The 24,994-nt window shown below is 43.6% G+C and overlaps 1 protein-coding gene across 2 annotated transcripts in view; it reads left to right on the top strand.

Moving 5' to 3' along the window:
• Positions 1–24,994, top strand: part of sox6 (SRY-box transcription factor 6) — a 280,677-nt gene that overhangs the window by 16,761 nt on the left and 238,922 nt on the right. The window contains exon 2 of one of the 2 annotated variants that reach the window (XM_042341433.1): positions 11,550–11,613. The exons of the other annotated variant lie outside the window; for it this stretch is intronic. The gene's annotated coding sequence lies outside the window, so the exon portion shown is untranslated. The remainder of the gene's footprint in view (positions 1–11,549; positions 11,614–24,994) is intronic. 2 annotated transcript variants of the gene reach the window in all.

Consider the following 24,994-nt stretch of genomic DNA (forward strand, 5'->3'; position numbering starts at 1 on the left):
GCTATTTCCCTTTTATTGTCTGGTATCAGCAACAGTATAATGAGAGTATAATAGTCCTTGCATTTGATATAGCGCCTTATCATGTTGTCGAGTCGCCTCGGAGCACTTCACAGAGTGTACTGTAAAGTGAACTGACTGTATATTTTGTGGGTGAAATGCGGCAGCCGATTGCACACAGTGGTGTCCCACAAACAGTCGTGGATTGAGTGACTAAATTATTTATTTATAGGAATTATTTCTCCCGAATAGTGATCCGCCAATCAACTATCAACTGGGTTCCTACTTACTGCTAGGTAAACAGAGGTGTGTGGATTAAGGAAACTTGCCTAAGAATTCACTGTAAAGTGTAGTGACTGTAGTTTTTGTAGGCAGACACGTCAGTCGATTTGGGCACAGCAGTTCCCATAAAGGCCCATGAAGTGAATGACCAATTTTATTTGTGGGATTGTTGGCTGGCCAGGGTACTTGGAAGAAACTCGCTTCTCTTTTCAAAAAGTCTGATTTAGGCTGTAATTACTGTCAAAATTTGTGACTGTTTTCTGTGGTAATTTCCACAAGCAACTAATGAGTTGAATGACCAGTGTTATGTGGAGGGCACCGTTTGTGTCTTGGAGTTTGCTAACCAGAAGAGGTAGATGAGACCTCAGTTTAATATCTTGTTTGAAAGATGGCATTTCAGACAATACAGTGCTCCCCCTACTGCTGCCCTGGAATGTCAGCCTGGACTGTGAGCTCAACATCTGATGTGAGGGATTGAACCCACAACCCTCTGACCCAGAGTACAATAGCAGTCTGTTCAAAACAGGACAAACTGTGCAGGAGTATTTACTTTAAACAAAGTGCACACACACAGCAAAAATACACATCCAAGTCTGTGAAGGATAAAATCTTTATTTTTTGGAAACCATGTCTTCCAGATATTTTATATAATTTTGTTCATTTGAAATTCTGAGACGATTTCTAATTCTGAGCTAAAAATAATTAATTCATTTGCTGATGTGAGCTGTGTCAGAATTAAATAATGTTTAAAACTCACAGGGTTTTTAAAAAGAAGCTCATTGCCAGAGCAGACACTGTTATTGCAAACCTCCTTCTTCTAACAAAGATCTTGCACTGCTCCAAGCCGAATCTCCAAGTGAGCAGAGCAGCTCAGTCCTCTATAGGAATAGGATGAGCCAAGACAGTCAAATAAGAGCACTTAGGTTTCAAATTGCAAAGAGCAATTTCAAGACAGACATCAAGAAGTATTTTTTTACTCAGAGGGTAATTAACGACTGGAACAGGTTGCTAGGAAGGGTGGTTGAGGCCAGGACACTAGACGCATTTTTAAAAATAAACAGCTTAATGCTGTGATGGGAAGACTGTATAGGCGGTTTTCTAGAGGGATGAGATCAGACGGGACGAAGGGCCTTCTTCAACTAAACCAATATTGTGAACTTGTGAACTCTGTGGTCCCATCAGTGTGTGATAGTGCGATAATGAGGCCTAGGTATGTTTTCCACCGCATGGCATGATCATCTCCAAAGGGAAAAGCACAGAAGATTGTGAAAATACGAGATAAAACTAGCTGAAGGCTTTCTTCATCCAAACCTCTCTTGTAATTCTGTTATCCAAAAGGGGAAATGGTACAAAGCAGAGAATAAGAAAAATGGGGTTTTACCACTTCTAGAGATCATTTCTGTTCTTCTACATCTTATATCAATCACGTCACCCTCTTCAGACCAACCTCTTTAAGGGAGATTTTTTATTTAGGGCATGATTGGAGTTTGTAGCATTAAATGTAAGTAACTGAACTGCGTGGGACTTGAAAACCTACTTCAGGCATTAAATGCATGCCATCTCTCAAGCCAAATATTCCTAAAGCTAGAACAGCAGTATTAAGCATGGTGTCTTATAGTTTTCTTGCAGTGATGGATGTTTGTGGGGTGCTCAGTAGAAGTTTTTGTATCTGCACAGTGCAGTGAGGTGGCTGAGCTGAAATTCCAGTTGTCGTTGTGCATAGCGCCTTTGGCGACGTTGGCTGCTGGTACAATTTGCCACTTTATAATTGTCAACTGCCAAAGGCAATGTAGTTACGACCAGAGTTTCAGCCCAAGGGCCTGTTGAAGTGGATGCCCTGGCTTGCTTCCTTTTGTCAGAGACAGGCTATGAGAACAGTCTGAGTGAAGCAGGAAACTTTCATTTTTGTCGTGCCTTATCCTGTCAAAACATTTCAAAGGGCTTTCCTGCAAATTCTGTCAAGTCGAGTGACTGTTTCTGTAGGCCAACGTACAGCAAGCTGTGTTTCGGGCACTGTTTCATTTATCCCTGCACCATTGTGTGTGCCACCAGCTAATACAACCAGCAAGCAGTACTGCAATCATAGAGGTTGGAGGTTAACCAATTCAAAACTGTGTCGTCCATTTATTCGCACCGCTCTAAAATCCGTATCCCCATCACACCAGTCTTCACAATCACAACAAAAAGGCTTCTGGGATGCCAGTGGGGTGGGGGGTGGGCTATATAAATGTATATTGTTGTTGTCGATTTCAAGATCCTCACATCGTCTACAAATCCCTTCACGCCCTGGCACCTCCCTTTCTTTCCGACCTAGTTACTCCCCACTCCACCACCTGCCACCTCCGCTCGGCAGACTCTGGTCTCCTGCATGTCCCTCATCATTGGTGGCCATGCTTTCAGCCACTTTGCCTTGAAACTTTGGAACTCTCCTTCAATTCCTCTGCCATGCCCCCTTCTTCCCCTTTTTCAAATCACGCCTGAAGACCTTTCTCTTTGACCGTACTTATGGTTACCTCCTCTCTTCCCCTCCCCCACCCACCGGCTCAGTGTCAGACTCCGCCACTGTGAAGCACTCTGAGAAGCTATCCCGCATGAAAGGAGTTATATAAATGCAAGCTGTTGTTGGGGGGTGGGGAGGAATTTAACACAATTATGCACTCTTTCTATAATTGTGCTTTTGCTCATCTCACCAAATCCCCCTCCACCCCTTCAGCTTCCCATGTAAGCTGCTTAAACAAATTTTAGACGTTGAGAGGAAATAACTTCTGTGCCACGAACGTGCTGATATTTCTTGAGTTTGCTCTTCCTGTAAACAGTGGGCCCCACAGCGAGCCACTGGTGTGATAGTATGTTTGTGTAAGTCTAGCCTCCGACTGAATTTAATATACTGTGTGTATATGTGTGTATACATATATAATGTACATATGACTCTTTCTCCTCCCATCACCCTCCCGGTGTCAGCTGAGTTGGGGGTCCCCTCTCCGTCATCACTGGCGAATACAAACCCCTGCTCAATATCGACAGCCACGTGCCTGATGTGATCCCAGTGAACCCAACGCATTATTCCCTTGCTTGAATTGATTACAGTGGACTCTGGCCAAGTGGCCTGGGCACCTTATAATCATGAGCTTGAGCAGGAAGAAACTTTAAACGTCGTAAGGCTTTGTGACGCGCAGTGAAACCCACCTGAGTTACCCTTCAATCTGAATAGCTGTGCTTGGATTGAAACTCAGCAGAAACCACTGAGGGAAATCGCTTTAAAACATGAAAACCAGCAGCAGCCAACACAACTGGGGATAAAAAAAATCTTTATTTTTGGCACTTTGTCTCCCTCCCTCCCCTCCTTCCCTTCCACTACTACTTCTATTCAGTTTAAGAGCAGAATAACCAAGCTTAATAGTATTGTATTTACATTATGTGGCATAATCCTCACCACAAATAGCTGTACTCTAAGGGGCCATTTAGTAGTTATTGTGCAGCTGTTACACAGCGTTTTAATTAACTCTTGCCCCTTCCCATAATGTTGTGGTAAAACTGCATGAAATGACTTGCATGTTACTTACTGCAGGCACACATGAACACCAACCACTGTGTTGCCTTTCACTAACAGCCTCCCAGGTATGTGGGCAATATTATTAATGACGCGCTCTGTTAAAGGTGGGGTGGTGGTGGTGGGGGGTGGGCGGTGGAGGGAGAGGGGGGAGAGAGAGGACGTTTAAGAACAAAAGGGACACTTGTGCTCTTGTTTCCCGTGGATGCTGAAAGCACATTTAAAAAAAAAGAGTTTTAGTTGATACTCCCTCAGCCCAAATGCAGAGCGACAATGAACCTAACTAGCCTGTCAATGCATTACCTGATGTTTTTGGTTGGTTCCAGGCATTAATTAAGTTGGCCAACGCTAAGGGATACTGATGGAACCTCAAAGAAAAATACCAAAAGTGCGACTTTAGATTTTTTGTTCCAACAAACTACTGTACTTTTAAAAAAAAAGAAATTGGCAGATTATTAGCTGTGAAATCAAATAAGTAGAGCTTCAATCAAAATTAACCACCATATATCAAAGCAGAATTTCTGTCAACTACTGGGTTAACCCCTTGAGCACCACTTGTCCTGGTGTATATTATAAGCATTCATCACTTTTTAGAAGTTTCCCCTGTCTCTGTTCTAAATTTACTTTGTTACTGATTTCCATTTATGTCCGCTGGTCCTACTTTCTTGGCTTGCTTTGAAGTAACAGTCTTGGTTTACCTTATCTGTACTATTTACTAGCTTATATTCATGGATGAGGTTCCTCCCTTTCCATCCCTGAACTGGCTTCTTTCCAGACTGTAGTTTCTTCTTTCCAGCTTGAATTTCTCTTATCTGTTTTCACAATTTTGTTGCTCTGCGCCTTTTTCATGTCGCTGTGTGGTGTGATGCCCAAAGCTGAACCTAATGCTTGTGCTGCATTCAGTAAGGTTGATTTTCTCACAGGATCCCAAGATTTAATTATGGGTAAAGAAGATACTTTGGTCCATCTGATCACATCCTTCCAAAATACCTATCCTACTGTCCTCCCAACCCAGAATGAAGCTTAAATAAGCCCAGTGACCAGGCCTCAACCACCCTTCCTGCTAACCTGCCCGGCTAGTGCTTTGTGACATTTGTTCACTGATGGAGCCATTACCATCAGCAGCCACCTATCGCCATCTTGGAACTTTGAGCTCATAGTGTAGGCTGACACGCCAGCGTAACACCGGCAGAGCACTGCATTGTCAGAGGTGCCGTTCTTCGGACAAGACACTAAGCTAGTCCTCCCCGTTCAAGTGGACGCTAATTTCTCATGGTATCTGAGCCAACAAACCCCCAAATAAAATTAGTTATTCACTTCATGGTTGTTTGTGGGACATAGCTGTGCACAAATTGGCTGCTTTGATCGCTTTTAAATCCAGTCACTACATTCACAGCAAAAGCCTGCGGTAGTGCTTTGAGACATTCCATCGACCTGATGAGGTGCTGTATCAAATGCAGTGATTATTACACATATATATTTTGCTACAATAAGGTGATATCATCTTTTATTGTCTTGTGACAAAGTGGACTTTCCTGATTTTTCTTTGAAACTGCACGTTTAATGAAACACAATGGTACCTTTTCACTGAAGCACCTATTGGTGATAAATACTGGGCATTGCATTGCGTGTTCCAGTGCTGGCTTGACGATCGGAAAGCCAGATCGTTCCGTCTTTTTCTTATTAAACCTGAGGGGCTTCCTATAGCCCCGAGCAGTGGGGGAGCTGTACTGGGACACTTTTATAGCAGCGCCACATGCCATTTGGTTGAATGGACTGAATCCCAGCAGCCCGTCAACACTTGGGCTTCCTTTTGTGCAATCTCCTGGAAGCCTCATAACTCATGGAAAATAGTTTTAATAAGCAAAGAATATTGCTACTAAATTAGGATATTAAAAACAGCAAGATTTATGCCCAGAATCTGTTTATAGCCAGAATCGCTCAATTTAATACTTTGGATTTATGTTATGTGGCAAGTTTTCATGATTTCTTCTTTCACAGCAATTGGCTTAGTTTGAATACTTTTTTTCTTAAATTCCTCCTCTTTGCCTCCCTCAATCGACCACCCCCTACTCCTCAAATCAACAAAATCTTTTGTTTACAATCTACTACCTTACCTTCAGCTCCTTCTCACCGGATTGCAAATAAATAGTTTGAAATCATTGGGACAAAATGTTCAAGGTCATGGGAAACACTGACTTGCTTCTCAAGGTACACAATGTATTGATCAACCTGGTACTGCCTTGTGAACCCAAGTGAAGGCTGAAGTCCATAGAACAAAGAGTAAGAGAAGGTGTAACAAAGAGTAAAAGCGAGATGATAAGACAAGTTTGGAATAAGTAGCCAGGTGATGGTAAGGTTGAGTTGTAAAAGCCTCCAGGAGGAAGGGAAGACTGAAGGAGGTGGTTTTGATTTGTATAAAGTGAGATTGCAGAAAGAGTGAAGGGCGTGTAGAGCAGCAAAAGAGGAAAGTTTGTAGGAGCAAAGACATAATGATAACATTGATATTGCTTGCATTTGATACAGCACCTTTCACATCAGGAGGATGTCTCTAGCGCATCACAGAATACACTGTGAAGTGTATTGACTGTGGGTTTTGATGGTGAACGTGGCAGCCAATTTGTGCTCAACATTGTCCCATAAATAGGCATGAAGTGGGGAAAAAAATTATTTGACTTGGGATTGTTGGGAGAAGCTCCATTCTCTTTTCAACTTGGGCTGAGGGACGCTTGATGTTCACCTGGACAGGTGGATGGGCCTTTGGTTTAATTGAGAAATTCAGTGGGAGATGACAGTGGAAAGACATACTGGAGGGTAGAGGTACAGAGTCAGGGCTTTCTTGTACCCCATTCAGGAGTGTGTATCCAGGAGTGCTTCTGTGTCGTGACAAGAGATGAACCTTATATGGAAACAGTATTCAAACCCTAGACCAGCTTGCACATTGTAGTGAGTTATGGAAATAGCCAGATACTACATTTTGATGAGGCTGGGAGCAGATTGCAATTGTGTCACGCTGTACTGAAAGCGATGTAAAGCACAGAGCCGTGAGTTGCTGGAAATGCCTGGTGACAGTGATCTGCTGCTTGTTTTGTGATGTGAATTTTTTTCATTGATGTTTTCAATTACAGCCCGAGCAGATACATTGCAGTAATTGACAAGGCGCCACATTGCGATTGTGGTGAACGATTACAAGTGAAAGCAGTTACATGCACAGTGCAATAGGTCAGGATGGGTAAAACTGTTGCATGCAACTGGGACAGAGTAGACATTGACAGTGGCAGTGGACAGAGCAAAACTGGGGCTTGAAAAGGTTTTATATTGTCAGATTCTTGCTGGAAATTTGCTTGTATCAAGACTGTGTGTCTGTATGAATGTGTGTCTTGTTTCACCATCTTACCTGTGGTTCTCCTTTCCCCTTAAGTTTTTCCTTCTTCCTGTTTGGTTTCATGGAGGTAAGGAAGGCATCACTTGGCCCAAATGATTGTTCAAGCCTGAGCCATGATGGACAAGATGGGCAGGTTATCCGATAGCAGGAGAATCCCTACAATTGAGTCTGGTTCTGTCCTCTCACAATGCCCACAAACACATGCACACATACACGCACATTAACAGAATTGGGACTTGCTTTCTCCCTTTCCCCTGCATTGATGCCAATTATAGCGCCTCAAGTTATTCCTTGGCTCTTGGCTGAGATCAGCGAATTCAGCACAGAGCAGGAATTGATACTGGGACCTTTGTGGTTTGCATGGCTCAGCTACTGTCTGGAAAAACTCACAGAGCCTGGGTGGGAGCGGTATGTGATTGCACTTTATAGAGGCCCAATTAGATTTTTTACAGGTTACTTGATCAATATTTCAGCACCAACGCCTGACCCGTTAGAGGTCTTTTTCCCTTGTTAAAAAGGTGGAGGGCTAGAGGGCAATGTTGTGTAACTGGAGTGACATTGGGTGGGCCCATGAACTCCATCAGTGAAACTCTGACATCTCCACTTTGCCAGAGATAGCTAGAATTGAGAGTGGGAATCTTGGTTGACCTACTCTTGCCTAAATCAGGTCAATGGCCAGCCTCCTTAGTGATGTCCTGTGTGACACCAACTAACTCAAGTTTGCCACAGGATTGAACCTGGATCTTTTGTGTTTGTTTTTTATAGCTCAGCTACTCACTCCATTAACCCACTTAGGTATAGGGAGGAAGCAAGGCTGCAATGCTCTGTCGGTTCCATGCATCAATCCTGGGTTGTCTTTTGCGAATGGGCTGCAATTGGAGCATTGAGTGAATTCGCGTTTGAAAATGTGACTGCAGTGAATTATCACCTTGATGAGTGGTGAAATTATTCCTCACACCCATGGAATAAATTACATAGACGCACGTAGAAAAGATGAAGGCATTGCTAAAAGACAACATAAAAGACAGATGAGCACAAAAGTGTGCAGATTTAATAACACAAACAATGTAGAACCACATCTGAACAGTCGGGAGTGTAGGGCTGAGCACTGCATTGTTTGAAGTGCAACAAGTGGTATCCCCTTGATCGTTTCAGCCCTGTGTTGTAGTTTGCTGCGATTTCGTACACAGGGAATCCAACATTCAGTCTCAGTCCATTGCATTACCCACTTGCGGGAATGAGAGCAGGTATTATCGAAGTGATGTAGAGATTTTCTTTTAAAGTCTACGCACAAGTTTCCTTGTGTCAGCTCGCTCAGTATGGCTCTGTCAAACGATGGCCCTAATCCACAGAGAATTGTCCCTTTGACGCTTTATACCAGAGGAGAAGGTTCTGATGTTTTTTTTCATGGTGCTGAGAAGTAATGGAGTGAGACACTCAGGAGTGATGGAGAGAGTACGCTTCTCTTGGAGCGATTGACAAGCTCTTGGGAGTAAGTGACTGAGAGCGTAAAGAATCCATGGTTTTAAGACTAAACCGTCACTTTCCCGCGCCCCCTCTCCCTAAAATCGGAGACACCAACCCCCCACCTCTGACAAGACATACCTTTGGCAATTGTAGTGACCCATAGTGCTGCAGTGGTTCAGATCAACTAACTCAGCAGGAATCATGGCAGAGACCTACAGACGTGAATGACTCCATGCAGTACCAGGGGTGTGTAAGATCTGATTGCGGTTAGGATGTGCGTGGGAAGAGCCGACTGACCCAGTGCTACACGTTGGCCAGTGTTAGAAGCCGCCGAGACTGAAGCCTTGAACGGTTTATGTTGTCAGTAGAAAAACAACAACCAGTTGCACTCATCACGGTGTAGGCTGCTGGAGTAGTGACAGCACCGCTGGCCTGCCAGCCCTTGCTCATGTCAGCTCCAGAGAGCAGGAGAGAAGCTGTTTGTTCCTGACAGCAGACAGCCCCTCTACTGGGCCCTGGCTTCATGTTACATTAAGTATTAGTGCTGTTCTTTCAGGAGCTATTATGCTCCGACATCAAAGATCGTTTCACAAGGGCAGTTCTCGTTTAGTGACGGTGACTGCTGAAACTGTTTTTGAGCACGGAATGAAATGTACATCATTAACTCGGGCTGGGAATGAAACAGGGTTCTGAGTCCAAGCTGACTCACCAGTGCAGTGTCGAGGGAGCATTGCATCACCAAAGTTGGACAAGAGAAGGGAGTTTCTCATGGTGTTCTGACCAAATGTGGTCTGAGGTGTCAGCCTGCTTCAGTTGGTATCACTTTCAGCCTCAGAGTCAGTAGGTTAAATCACTTGGGACAGGAGGGATTTTGAGATGATAATCTAGCCTGGGAGAGTGCTGCACCATCTCAGGTGCCATCTTTTGGATGAGACGTTAAACCGAGGGCTGGTCTGGCTGGTCAAGTGGATGCACAAGATCCTGTGGCATTGTTCAAAAAGAGAAGTGAGTGTCTTCCAATAGTGCTGGCCAACAATTCCCCAAATAAAATTGGTCATTCGGTTCATGGCTGTTTGTTGAACATTGCTGTGCACAAATTGGTTGCTGTGTTCGCCTACGAAAGCACAGTCACACTGTAGAGTAAAATCCTGTGAAGCACTTTTTAGACATTTTGTCCACACGATAAGGTGCTGTTGATTATTATCTGTCATTATTAAAAAATAATTCCGCATTGATTGACCTCATGGCTGTTTGTTGGATCTCGCTCGTGAAAATGGCTGTTGTGTGCTGACAATACACACTGCACTTGACAGCAATTATCTGGAGAGCCTTTGAGCTGTTTCTGTGTGATGAAGCACTCGACCAAATGCAAAGATTATTCTTATTAATAATAAAAAAAAGCTTTGTTGGGAGTGCATTAAACCATGAGGGGGATAATAACTGGGGTATTTTAAATTAGGAAAAGAAATGCTAAGAATCATTTTGTATTCAAACACAAGACGGGAAGCAATGTGGAGTGAGTGAGCAGTAAACGTATGGAACAGGTTCCCTCGGGAGACAGTGGAAGCAAAAAGTGTTGATTCTGCCGTGACGAGTGTTTGGGGCACATGTTTATTAATATCGCATTATGTCTGCATGATGATGATAACTGTCGGGCGGGGCTCGCAACAGAACAATCAATTTGATTGCAGAGCTGGGCCGACCGAGCCTGTGAAATATATCTGATGTTTCAGTAAAAGCACTGAACATGTGACCGCAGTGTCATCCACATGTCGGTGCAAGTCCCAGGCGTCCCAACGCAGGGCCAGGAAGAGGCGAGCAGGACCGAGTTTGATGCGGGTGATGACACCAATGAGCCAGGAAGCGTCAAAGTTCGAGCGTCAGTTTGTGCTGAGCTGTGTGATCTCGCCTTGGGTAGTGGTCGGGAGAGAGGGAGGAGAAGGAGGAGGAGGCAAGTGGCAGTTATAATTATCCCAGGGAGCGGGGATAGTAAATCCAGCCAGGAACTCTGCTTCTGTTTGTTATCCAATGAACACTGGTTTGGCCATCGAATGTGCACGCTTGTGGAATGTGGACCGAGCACCAAGTTGCCTCGGTGGGCTTGTGGTCCCACAGTGACTCTCTGCATCGCTTTGAATGAGTCGAGTTCGCTGCATTTCACCGTCAATTAAGTTTCTCCTGTCCCCCCCCCTCCCCGAGAAAACAAACCACTGATAATTTATGTAGTCACATAGAGTGATATAGCATGCAAACAGGCCATTTGGATTAACTACGGGCTTTCGCGTTCGAATTGCCTGCCGCTGCCTCTCGTTGCTGTGCTCGCGCAGGAAATGAGCGAGGCAACATGAGGGAGAAAATTGGTGAGGACGACCGCTTTTCCTTTCTCTCTCGTTAAGCAATAAAATAAGGGATGTCCTTCATGGTTAGTAGGCTGGTGGTCTTTGGGACTGGTGGGGAATCGCAGCTCACAAGTGCTGTATTATTATCAAGCACAATAACCCAGGCTGTAACCACACCGGTGCAGTAATGATGGAGGGAGGGAGGGAGGAAGGCACAGGCACTCGGATCCCTCCCCACTGAGTGTGCCTGTTGCCCTGTTAATGAATACAATGTATTTAAGCACTTCTACTAATCATATGGAGCTCTGGCTTGTTCTGCAGGGTTGGGGTTAAGCACTGCGGTAATATGTGTTAATGAGATTTCACTGGATCTCCTTGTTAGCCTATAAAAAGCCATTTTAAAAATCAATTACGATGCAGACTTTTTTTTGTCTTCCTCTACCTCTCTTTCCACTCCCCCCTCCTCCCCCCACCCCCCTCTTCCTAATCCATCTTGCCCAGAAATTACCTGTTACCATTTCAATTCCAGATAACAGTAAACCCTTCGCTTGCTGTGCTGGTCCCACGGCGCTGGTGAAAAACGATTCCCAATGGTAAATTTCTGGTGAAAATTTGCAAACTTGTCTCGTGAATTTCGTTCAAGCAGCTGGCTCAAGCCAGCATCAATAAAGCCTTAGAATAGTGTTTGTTTAATTCCTGGATGTTGGAAAGTGTCAAATCCTGAAGGTGTATTTGTATTTATTGGTTGCTGATAAATGGGGTGAAATTAACTTTTTAAAGACTTTCTCTCTCTCGCGCTCTCTTTAGCTCTCTCGAGAATGTTTTGTGGCGGCAGTTTTGCCACAAATACTTTCTCGGTGAAATCAGCTCCATTACAATAAAACGCTTTATTGTACTTTTGGAAAGCAGCATGTAACAGGAAATCACAAATATAAATTCAGAATGCACAATTCAAGGTCTGTAGCATGTATATCACTGAGACAGTCGACAGTCAGGCCAAAAATGCAATGTGTTGTCTGGAATAACTCATTTTCTTTGGAGCCTGTAACCGTTCGGAATAATTGGTAACCGAAAATGATCGCATTAATTTTGTCTGAGTAGTGGATGTGGCAGTAGAGTTGATCAGTGATTCTCTGTCTCCCCCCTCGCCACCCCCCTCCCCCCCACATTTTTACAAAAGAAAGAGAAGTCTGAATTTTTAAAAAATAATCCAAGAAGCTGCTTTCGGGGGTGAATTCATATTTAAATAGTCCAGTTTTAAAATCGTTAGTAAACCTCGCTGACCTGACAGCGAACTCCTCCAGTCTGTGGTTAGTTGTGACGACACAGTCCATTTGTGAGGCCATAAAATAATAAGTTATTTCTATGTGACTACAGAACGCACATTATTAAAACTTAATCCACTTTTTCATGCCAAGGTACGCAGCAATGCGACCTTTGTGTACCCCGTCCCCCCACATTATCTTTAAGGCCCTAACCTGGCATAACTGGTCAACTGCATACTGCCAGCTGGCTGCTAATTATTACCTTAAATTTACCCAAACTTGGTAATACCATCGGAGGAGGGGGGGGAGAGGGGATGTAACCTATTAATCAGAGAGACTTTAGTGAGAAAAAGACAGCGAAGAGAGAGTGAATGATTTAAGCCCTAACACCAGATTGTGAAATAAAATGGGACAAAGAAAAAGACAGACAGAAAACAGAGTAAGACGGAGATAAGTGAGATAGAAAAAGAGAATGAAACCAGTTCTGTTGCATTGTTAGCCCTACCAACATCTCCAGAAATGGAATGTGTTCCATTTGCAGCCCATATATGAACTCAGCATTCATTCCTTTATCTGCCATCCAAAGCACATAGACCCGAGACTGAAGATTAGGGAATAAACACTTGGCTCACAAAGCCTGTCATATCTCGGATTTGACTGCTATTGTGAAGGCACGCTCATAGCACAGTGAGGCTAGTCAGAAATGGCTGTGACAGAGGACCACTGATGCCTCTGTCCTCCCATTGAGAGACGAGCTCTGCGGTTTTAGTTGGTAAGACTCCAGCGGTACCATAACACACACTCTGGGGACCTGAAGCCTTAGCTCTTGCAACCTGCGCCCATATATATGTATATAATATTAAGAAACATTCAATACCGCATTCCCTGGGTCCAAAGTTGAACCTCTTGTTACTCCTCGCTCCCAGCAATTTTATGTGTTGTATATCTTCCGTCTGCACATGACGGGAATAACATCCACTTGCCCCGTTAACTTTTTGTATCATCGAGTAAACAAAATCACAGCCAGGAAGTGAATGATCAGTTTTATTGATGCCTTAATGAGCACAAAAAATACATATTTATAAAAATGTGTTCATTCCGCGCTGTTACCGTTTCGAGGTAGAATGGGAGCACACAATGAAGTGGAATCACCAAGATCTGAAAGCATTCTCGTGCTCTCACTCCAGCATCAACCCGTCTTATTCTGTTGGATGCCTACCCAGTTGAATCTAATTGGGGTTAAGTAAACTCTCTTAAGGATATTGACTTGGATCAATCGTAACTTCGCACTTACGGCTGGGAGAGTAATTGACTTACATATACCTTTCCAGATCTCCACGCACAGATCAATACTAAGGTCCTTAGACCTTACCTGACAAAGTGCCTTTGTACATGTGAGACTTTGTTTTCCTCTCCTATCAATACATTTATAGAGCAGTGCCAGAAAGTGCTCACCTTTCTGATTAGCTATGGATAATGGGTGGGCAATTTAAAACAAGCTTTGACACACCCATCCACCCCTCCATTTCTCTCTCTCTCTCTCTCTCTCGCTCTCTCTGACGTGTTTTATGCTAGCACGTAACAGAAGATGCATAAATCTTTGGGTATCCAATCATTTAAGGATTTTCCACAAAGGATTCAAGAGTGTAAATCAGTCCAGTGTCTCTGTGTGCCCGGTGGACTCAGCTGACTGCTCTCAGCCCTTATTGTGCTGTGAAGGCTGGCTCCAAAAGGGATCTCAGAAGAGGTCCAGGGCTGAAACCAATGATTTGATATGGCTATCCTGTCCAGCACACAGAATTAATAATAATAATCCTTTCATTTGAAGTAGCGCCTTATCAAGTCTTTGAGATGTCTCAAAGCGCTTCACATGATATACTGTAAAGTGGATTGACTATGTATTTTGTGGGCAAAACATGGCAGCCAGTTGTGGACAGCAATGTCCCACAGACAGACAGACAAACATTTGGACTTGGGAAAGGAACATCAAAAGAATTGGGAATGTAACCCACATCTTTTCGATTTCAATGAAGAAAGCCAACAGAGTTTCTGCCCCCAGCCCCAGGAGTGAAGAAATCATTTTGTTTTAAAATAAGTGTGTCAAAACCAACATGGGCAGACAAGAAGGCAGAGACTTGCCAACACTCTGGGTCTCTCCAGTTGTTGAGCAAGACTGCCAATGCTGGAGGGAGAAATAAACATCTTCTGTGATGCAGATGCAAACTATTTTCCGTGGCAGGGGGGAAAATCAATGTAAGTATTCGCCAGAGTCACTGCAGTCACTTTACAGTGAATCCTGTGAAGTCACTTTACAGTGAATCCTGTGTAACGCCTTGAGATGTCATCTTGACATGAAAGGCGCTTTATCAAATGCAAGAATTGTATTAGGTTAAAATTTGGAATCTTTACAAGTCACTGAGGAAAGTTAGAATAGAAGACGGACATAAAAATGCCGCTTTTTTTTTTAACCGTGTCAGTTGTCATTAATTCAGTTTTAGGGGAAAGTTGTAGGGTTATTTGGCAAGCCAAGGTTTCAGCACTGTAGCTACTGAGACACCTTGGTATTCATACAATTACATGGAAAAGAATCTGTCAGACTCAAGGTTTTTAGCCTTATATCCCCAAACAATAGCAAATACATTGATTTACGAGTGAACTGAGTTAGCAGATTGTCAAATGTGGATGAAAAGCCTTTAAAACTTCAGCCAAACAAATCTGTGGGGTAGCAGCTGGTTATTTGTCTAATGTCTCACAGCAAAGTACTGTAATACATTTCCTTTGCAGCTTTCAAAATATGTACATTTCCTATTATATAACCAATGCAAAAATAACATGCTGCAGATTGCTTTCACTGAATGAAGTGAGTCGCAGTTTCTGAATTGAACGAGAGAGCATCTTCCCATTGGAGGTGTTCTGGGCAGTAGACCTCTACTGTGAGATTATATTTTGTGGGTGGGTGGTGTTAGAGGGAAAGACAGAAAACAAAGAATAGCTCCATTGGAATTGTAGAATCATTGAATGTTGCAGCACAGAATGAGGCCATTTGGCCCATCAAAACTGTGCTGATTTCTTTCTCCTCATTAGCCACCCTGCCTAACCGTGCACTCCTGTTTGCTCCCAATGCCCTTTAATTAACTGTTCCCAATGGGGTTTTGCTCCACACTTTGTCCCGGATGAGCAATTGGAACAAGTGAAGGCCAATACCAATGGTTACGATCCTCACCCATTGATAGGTCAAGAAACCTTCCCAATTTCTCCGTCTCATTGATGGCTGGATCACGTCAGCTGAATCGCTCGCTCACTTCGCCAGAGCTAGCTAGAAACATAGCACAATCAACAGGAAAAAGGCTAGAGAGATTCCACTGACTGAAAGTATTTGGCACTGGCAAGACCCATGCGAGAATATTGCGATCAACTTGATACAAAGTACATGTCAACTCCTCAATGAAATGGTGGTATGAGGGCGGGATGGGGGTAACTTTCTTCAGGAAGCTATTGTTGTTAATCCCATTCTCCAAATGGCAAGTGGAAACTGTTTAATAAATATCATATCTCATGAACTTTTCCCTTTCTCTACCAATCCCCAATTCCCCCCCCCCCCCCCCCACCCCCCCACTGTCCCAACTTTCCAAATAGTTTTTAAACACTAAAAAAAATGCAAGCCTTGTTATTTTTTTCTTGGCTTTGTCAAGAGAAACAAGCAGCTTGTGGGGGTCTCGCAGCTTTGTTTAATGTGACCCAACTGTTGAGTTGTAGCATATGCTTAATATTCCTGAGGCTGACACAATGGCTGGGAAGTTGCTGCACAAAGTAAAACTCCCCCAAAGCAAAGCTGGGGAACATTTGCTTGCAAAATGAAATGCACAGTCGCTCCCCTTTACAATGAATCCCGTGTAGTGCTTTGTGACGACCTCCTGACATGAAAGACGTTTTTATGAAAAGCAAAGATTCTATTAGGCTAAAACTTGGAATCTTCATGAATCTATGTGAAAAGTCACAATAGAGGGCGGATATAAAAGTTGCATCGCTTTTATTTTGCATTGCCACATATCGAACCCTTGAATTGAAATAATGTTACTCTCTTGATCGGGGTACCAGGAGGAGAGAGAATCCTAGTCTAACTTGCTTTTCCGTGCACTGTCCCCTCCAGTAACTGCTACACTGGCCAGACCACTCTCACAAGATTAGTTCAGCTGAAGATCCTTTGGCCCATTTGATCCCATCCTTCCAGAATAAACTCTCTCTTCCCCCCCCGCACCTCCACTCCTGCCAGCACCAAACTTTTTTTTAAGTGAATCCATTGTCATGGTTCATCCACTTTTCCTGGCAAACCTGTTCCAGTTATTACTTGCCCTCCGTGCTCTGCATCATCGAGCTTTGCTTCCAGTGGCAGATTCCTTGTTCTGTTTCTCTTACATGCCAAGAAATCTGAAACTGAATGAGACAGGAAAAAAAAGAGAGCTGTGGCAAGCATCTACTATCTGTAGTATTGATTTTGGCTCTAAGAAAGTTCAGTGGTCTGTGTCGATCTTTGTGTCCAATGAACTGATGGCTGTATCTATTAGAGGAAGTCTTACTTGGGAGCGTTGAGGGGGTGGGGGTAATTGCTGGTTACAAAATGTGGTGCACAGAGGGGAAAAAAAACCTAAATCATTGTCTGATTACATCATCAGAGAGGGAATCTACGTCGTGTGTGCCACTAGAGAGAGCTATAGCAGGAGTCAAAGGCCACATGGAAGACATACTCTGTTTGGATGACCTAATATTGGCACATTTTTAGCCTTCAGGAATGGAGGGCTATTTACTTTCATCACCTGTCTGGAACGTGTGCCTTATCGACAGCCTAGTGTTAGCAATGGTACAACAGAATCTCAATACATGTTTTGCACGTCTCATCCAAAGTGAAAGGCAATCGTTCAGGAGGTGCCTCACAACAGGGCAGGCGCCTGGTCTGATCAGGAGCCGTGCCTTTAAGGCCGCATTCCCAAGTGTCAATGGAGGGCGTGCTCCGACTTGACTTAAGACAGTCTGCTCAGCGGTCACTGCGGCCCTGTTGTTTGCTCAAAGACTGGGCACATTAAGAGATTCATTCATGAATCTATCTGCCACAGCGCAGTGGTTTTAATCAGCTGATGTAATCAGGATCTGGCTGAACAAATACACTGCAGTCCCGCGTGTGCCCTCGGTGATGGGAGATCACAATGAAGACCGTGCTGATCGTTATCTCGCAAAAATGGAGTGATGGACCACTTTAAGTACCTTTGCGTGGTCGGACGCCCTGGTTGTACACCCTGCTAGCACCGACCGAAATGCAGAGAAGGCAATTGCACGCAGTGGTTCTGTGCAATTGGACAGCTTAAGGCAAAGCAAACATGGAGAGTCTACACTTCGAAGTCGGATGATATTAACCATCGCTGTCAGAGAGGGAGACGCTCTTGACTCACCCCAATTTCCGCCCCCCCCTCCCCACCAAATCTTCCATGGCGATAAAGACATTGGAAGGTTAAAGGGTATAAGTAAGCATTTAGCACCAGTCATTTAGTTTAAAAAGCGATTTACTTGAATGCTTCAGATTGAGAATGCAGGCCGCAGACATGTGATTCTTTCTCCCCCTCGTATGAAGTTCATAAAACCCGAAATTGATGAGGATGTTTTTAAGACTGAATTCATTCAAATTGAAGGTCCCTCCCAAAATGCCAAATTTTATTTTATTTTGAGAATTTTTCAAGGTTTTTTTCCTCGTAATATTTCTCTTATCTGTCACCTTCTGTCCCTTTCTCCCACTCGTCTCCCTTTGCCTGTTCTCTTCACTCCCCTTTGTTTCCTTTCATCTTTCGTTTTCTCCTTTTCAAATCATCTCCCCGTATTAAATTATGTAGGATGTTGAAAACATTGAATGACAGTGACTTCACAGAGCCCTCTCATCTTGCACCAGTTTGAACCAATTATAACAAGTAAATCTCAGCCGGCAAATGTCACAAATTGTAAAATGTTGATCTTAAGCCAAAATGTTGCTAATCAAGGAATGGGGCATGTTTTAAAGTAATGCCAGAAACTCGTAAAGACATCACAACCTGATCAGGTTAAAGCAATGACTAAGTATATGTTTTTTTGTTTAAGCTGCAGTTTTAAGGCGAACCTGCTAGGGGTAATCTCTTATAAAAAGAGAGAGGGGGAGAGACAGCGAGACAGAAGGGGAGAAAATTCCAGCTATATTTAATACCGGAGATCAAGTGAGAAACTACAGTCAGTAGAAAAAACATTAAAAATAATAAGCCTTGCGTTTGATATAGTGCGTTATCATGTTGTTGAAACATCTCAAAGCACTTCAGGTTTTAATGCGAAGTGTAGTGACTGCGTATTTGTGGGCAAATGCAGCAGCCAGTTTGCGCATAGCAATGTCCCACGCACAGCCATGAAGTGAATGTCCACTTTTATCTGGGGGATTGTTGACCGGGACACTGGGAGAAACTGCCTTGTCGAAAATTCAGCACATGATGGAAATGTACAGGAGGCAAGCCATGAAGCGAGAGAGAGGCAGGTAAACACTGGGGAGGAGGAGAAGAGGGGAGAGGCCCTTCATCAGAGTGAGAATGGGAGGTGGGAAAGAACCGCCCTTACAGGATAGAGGAGGGATAATGAGACCATCCGAGGAAAAACAATACTTCCAAATTAAAAGCATCAGAAGTTTGAAAAGACGTTGACTCATTCACCAAGGGGAGCAGCTTTAATAATAATAATAATAATACTAATCCTTGCATTCATATTGTGCCTTGTTACGTCATTGAGACATGTCAAAGCGCTTCACGGAATATATTGCAAAGTGAATTGACTATATAGTTTTCTTAAAGCTCTGCAGCTTTAACGGTTGTCAGAATTGGCAAAAGGTGGGAAAGGGTAGCGTGGGTGTGATGTAGTGGCACAGGGTATGGCATCAATAAGAGAGTGTGAACTTCCAATGCAACTCTGCAAACTAAAACTATAACCACCCTTCTGCTCCTCTTGCCACATTTCAAACTGTTAATGACCCATTAGCTGCCCCCTTTGTGTATGAAAACCATAACTTCTTCCTAATTTACCACCAGATTGGGAGCTATTAGCTAGCTGTTTTCTTGGCAGTGAACACTGTACGAGTTAATGATACTGTCTGTGGAGTCCTGTAGCTCAGTGCTTAGAGCACTTGCCTCACAAGCGAGATGACCTGGGTTTGATTCCCGGGCAAGGCGAATCCTTAGGCAAATTTCCTTACTCCACACGCCTCTGTTTACCTAGCAGTAAGTAACCCGGTTGTTAGTCAATTGGCGGATCGCTTTCCGGGGTAATAAACCTTTTTTAAAATCAAACCACAACTGTTTGTGGGACACTGCTGTGTACAATTGACTGCTGCATTTTGGCCACAAAATATACAGTCAATTCACTTTACAGTATATTCTGTGAAGCATTTTGAGACATTTCAACGACATGATAAGGCGCTATATCAATTGCAAGGATTATTATTTCACAAACTGTTAATGACCCATTAGCTGCCCCCTTTGTATATGAAAACCATAACTTCTTCCTAATTTACCACCAGATTGGGAGCTATTAGCTAGCTGTTTTTTTGGCAATGAACACGACGGGTTAATGATCCTGTCCAGCAGTGATCACTACAAGTGCAGAAGACCCTGTTTTGCACATGGTGTTGAAATATTTGGATGAACTTACTGATTTCCCCAAAGGATTTCATTAATATTTAATATTGTTCTTTTAGCGATTAATCATTCATTCTCATGGAAAATGCATATTCATGACTTTTTTTGCAAAAATACTTTCTAATGTGCCACCAGCTAGCTTTTAAAATGAAGTGGACTTTGCTCTTGCACCGTGGAAAAGAGGACTCGGTAGGTATTTATAATGCTCCTCTTTAATAAATGTGTACCTGTGTGTGTGGTAAAAGAGTTCCAGTTTGTTTGGTCAGGCAAGGGTAAATCAAATCAGCTTCTGTGAGCATTAGGGGAGAGGTTGGAAGGACTTGTGCATTCACTTTATGATTGTTTGTGGGACTTTGCTGAGTGCTAAATAGCTGCCACGTTTGCCAACACATACCCAATCCCGACACTTGATGGCAAATTACCTGTGAATTGCTTTGGGACATTTGACATGGATAGGCACGGTGTCGAAGGCAAGCATTCTTATTGATTCAGCCCTTGGCCATTGCCTGAAGTGGTCAGAAGTGTGTAATGTTCTTGTCCTGGATTCTTGGATTGGAAGATCAAACGGTACCAGTGTCTGGCTCTACACAGCACAGTGATCTTCCTCAGGACCAAAAGTAAATTGGTCCTAACGCTCAGTAGATGGTGTAAAAATAACCCTGGTGTTTTTCTAAAAAGAGCAGTGTTAATCCCAGTTTTAGTTTAGTCGTTTGTCCGTCACTTTGAATCAGACAAATGCACTGATCCCTCAATGTGAATAATGGTGACATGTCCGAGAAAATGTCACGCAGGATTACTGCATGACCTAACCTGCCTTGGACCCTGAAGTGATGGGTTTGCTCAGATACAAACATTTTGCAAGGGAATCTATACCTCCAGTTCAATTTTTTTTTTTTGGGGGGGGGCGGGGTTGGTGGGAGGTCAGCCAGGTGTCTTCCACATGTGGAAACCCATCACCATGCCTCCCTCCCCACCTAAAGACCTTTCTTTTCATCCACGCATTTGATCACCTCCCCGACCCCTCCCCCCCCCCCGCCTCCACCCCCAAATCTCGGGCACCCAGGCTCTGTGAAGCACTTTGAGATGTCAAGAAGACATCTCACAGCGAAAGACACTACAATATATCATTGCAAAATTAGTGGTGGTGTTAGTTTCCAAACCAGACTGAGAGTTCCACAAAATCTATGCCACCTATACTTGGAAAGTTTCATGAGGCTGGACTGCGATGCTCACTCTCTCCCTGGTGGGAAGCACCCTAGCTCTGATTCTGGAGAATATTAGGCCCAGGTTGGCGGGAGGTGAGGCTTGGAGACCCCAGAGTGTTCGTTGTGGGTAACTGCTGGATACCCCAGCAGAGCCCAGCTCTTTTTATTTATGATAAGACTTTGGAATAAAAAAGATTACTCCCAACAATTATTCCCTGTAACAAATTGCAATAAAATAACAAATATGCAGAGTTGGCAGGTTTATTGTTACAATAAATGCTACTTAAAACAATCTATGCCATGTGAGATTGACATCTCTATTACTCCCAAATGCTTCAGTGTAATCAGATCATACTTGCCTCCAATGACTCAGTCACGACACTTGACTGTAACTATCTGGGCGGCACGTTAAGATGTTTGACTTTATAGGTGTTGTATTAAATACAAGGATTATTCTTTTATATTACTAAAGCATATCACTTCTTTGGTTATTATCATTATTATTATGATAATCCTTGTATCTTGATGTAGCTTCTATAATGACAGGAATCGCAAAGCTACCTCAGCACTGTTTTGGAATGTAACCCTACACTGTAGACTTGAGATCCGACGTGGGGCTTCAACCCACAACCTCATGTCCCAGAGTTGAGAGTGCTACCAACTGAGCCAGTCTGACAGCTAATTATCATAGCCCTAACCCTATTCCTCTCTTCCCGGATCTGCCTATAACTTGGGCCATTTTTGCTATATTACATTATTCCCTTTCTCGACCTGGAAAACCAGCTCTCACCCGGGGGCTCGCAGAAGGAGAGTCTGTGTGTGAGCCACTCAGAACACAAAACAAGGTATCATCAAGAGTTCTAAACAGAGACAGGTACGCACCTCCAACCCGACTCTCTGCCCCCACACCATCTGTTTGAAATGTACTTTCATGTGGTAACAGAGGATTGAAGTGAGTCACTCAGTTATCTGCTTATCTAGAATTCCACTGCCAAAATTGAGGTTGGAGCTAAACCAGCCCCATTGATGGACTCTCAGATACCACTCTCTATCTTTATAACGTGATATATAAAAAAAACTCTTCTCCAGGATTTACAGCATCCCTTAGGCCACTTTAGAGCCAGCACCTGTCTCTTTAGCTCTCCCTGCCAGTAAAGCACGCTGCTTGGATTAAGATGTGCTCTGCGTTTTACCCCCTTGTCCTGTGAGTAGGAACCTGTTTCCAGTGAAGGAAGGCAAGCGCAACTTTCTTTCTCATCTCAAAGCATCTCTGTTCCTCTGGACACGAGAAGTATTTGCCTCATGGGTCTTTGCGGGACCTTGATGTGCGCTGCGATTTATGATGCACCTTGTGTGAACCGATGTGGTTTTATTGTTGACTTTGTATGGGACGCAGAGAGTATGTGAGCATCAGCACTGCTGACTAACCCTAATCAATGGATGGGTGGGGGGATAAAGGGGGGTTTGTTACAGTTAATAATAATAATAATAATCCTTGCATTTGGCATAACTCCTTATCACGTCATTGAAACGCCTCAAAGTGCTTCACAGAATATATTGTAAAATGGATTCACTGTACATTTTACAGTTGCTCAAAACAGTGACCTTTTTGTTGCTTATTTATAATGGGATTGCTATTTATACACTGTTTAGCATTTGATCGAGCCAGTCAGTTGCAAAATACCAAGGATAGTGTCCACTGTTGTTTGAAACACAAGCGTATATTTGCACGCGCTGAGACAATACTACACCTGTCCCATGCAAGACACTTGTTCCAGAAAAGCAGTGAGGATTCCGCAATTGGTAAAATGAGGAGGCGTGAGTCATGGGAGCAGCCAGGGAAAGCTGCCAGCGGAAGCAAAATAACATTCAAAGCACTTCCTCTGTCTGAGTCTTCTTTATTAATGGGCTGAATAATCGACTCTTTGGTCCGAGGGGAAGTTGAATGTTTGTGTGTACAGAATAGATTCGACCTGTGAATGATTATCACATGCCGTTCCATATCAACAAGGATGTTTAGAGGGGACTGGGTGAGCGGTGCACGTTTCGATTAAGCCAAGGCTGATGGAATGAATGTCTCCTCTGTTGGGTGCAAAGGAATCCTTTGGGAAATACATGTCGCCACACAGCGCAAACCTGAATTAGCAGCTATTGATGATGAAACCGTTGCTCTCATTCAGAGAGGCCGTGGGGAGAGTTGGTGTGGGAACTGAAGATGTCACACTGGGGCTGCGTGTAGGAGGGCAGGAAGCGTTTCTCAGATTGAGGACGAGGCATATTTTGAATTGGAGCTTAAAGGAGCCCTGCTTTGTGTCGAACTGTGTTAGATGCCTTCCGTAAAGTGCTCAATGCTGATGCTGGGTGTCTAAAAAGAGGTGGGTCCATTGCCCATGATTAAAATCCCTTACTTTAATGAACGCAAAAAGGACCTTAATAATCCCTGTATTTGATACAGCACTGCACTGGAGAGTCAGCCGAGACTGAGCTCTGCAATTGTTGCTGCAAAAGTATCAATGAGGTTCCACAAAGAGTACAAAGAGCGCAAATAGGTGGAAACTCAGGCCAACGTGTAAAGTCAAACACTGTGGTAAACAGGCTGATCTGAACATCCTGTCACCAAGTTAATGAGACTCCGTGAACATCAATTGCATTGACATGAAGGACTCAAATAATGAAGCACTTCATCCAAAGTGTCTGAACAACTTTCTGTTATTTCACATTGGGTTATCGTTTGATCCAGATGGGTGTGACATATCAGCATCGTATTTGAGCAATACAGTATATATCCTATATGGTATTAGACGTAACTGTTTACAGTAAAAGGGTAGTGACTGTGTATTTGTAAGTGAACACAGCAGTCAATTTGTACACCGTAGTGCCCCACAAACAGCCATGAAGTAAATAGCTAATTTTTATCAAGGGATTATTGACCAGGACACTGGAAGAAACTCCCTTGGCTTTTCGAGTAGGGCCAGTAGATCTTTAATGACCACCTGAAACAGCAGACTGGACCTCGGTTTAATGTCTCATCCAAAGGATGGTACCTTTTACAGTGCAGCGCTCCCCCAGCACTGTACTAGATTTGGGTCGGCTTTGAATCGACAACCTCCGGCCCTCAAGGCAAGTGAGCTAGGCTGACCCCTCATGACAGCATTGGGAATCTTCATTCATAAGCCACAGAGATCGACAGCAGAAGAAAGCTGCGCGTCCGATTTGTGAGCTTTTACAATAGATCGGCAATCGGAACCTTGCTGTAGGCCTCTCCGTGATCTGACACATAAAGTGAGAGAATCTCTACGCATGCTGGGATTAGCTAGATAAGCACAAAGTGTACCGAGTTAATATGTACTGTCAGGAGCCACTCTCAGGCTGGGTCATATATGTCAGGAGTATTTACGCGCCAAGGCCATTAGACTAATGCTTTATCTACAAAAGGTTCTGGCAATATAAACAGGGAATGTTTCAGGCTGGAAATGTGTAAATCAAGGCAAAAGCAGAGGAATTTGTTTCTGCCGCAAATGCATTTGGAAAAGTTTTAAATTCCCACCTGGTATAGAATGTGCACTGGCCAAGTCGTTCAAGGTTTCCCTGAGATATCGCTTGTATCACTAGCTCATTAACTCACTCGCGTGCTTTCCTTTTGCTCTTTCTCCTTTTTAATCTTCTATTACCCTTTCCCTGTATTCTTCCCTCAGTCTGGGTGTGTTTCCAACTTTTAAGTACCCAGTCTTAAATGTGCTAAGGTCCCACAATACTATTGGGTAGGTCAATAATTCTCACCATATATTTGTCATTTGCCTCATTGCTCTTTAT

The sequence above is a fragment of the Callorhinchus milii genome, unplaced genomic scaffold (genome assembly GCF_018977255.1).
Source record: "Callorhinchus milii isolate IMCB2004 unplaced genomic scaffold, IMCB_Cmil_1.0 Scaffold17, whole genome shotgun sequence".
In the NCBI taxonomy this organism is placed as follows: domain Eukaryota; kingdom Metazoa; phylum Chordata; class Chondrichthyes; order Chimaeriformes; family Callorhinchidae; genus Callorhinchus; species Callorhinchus milii.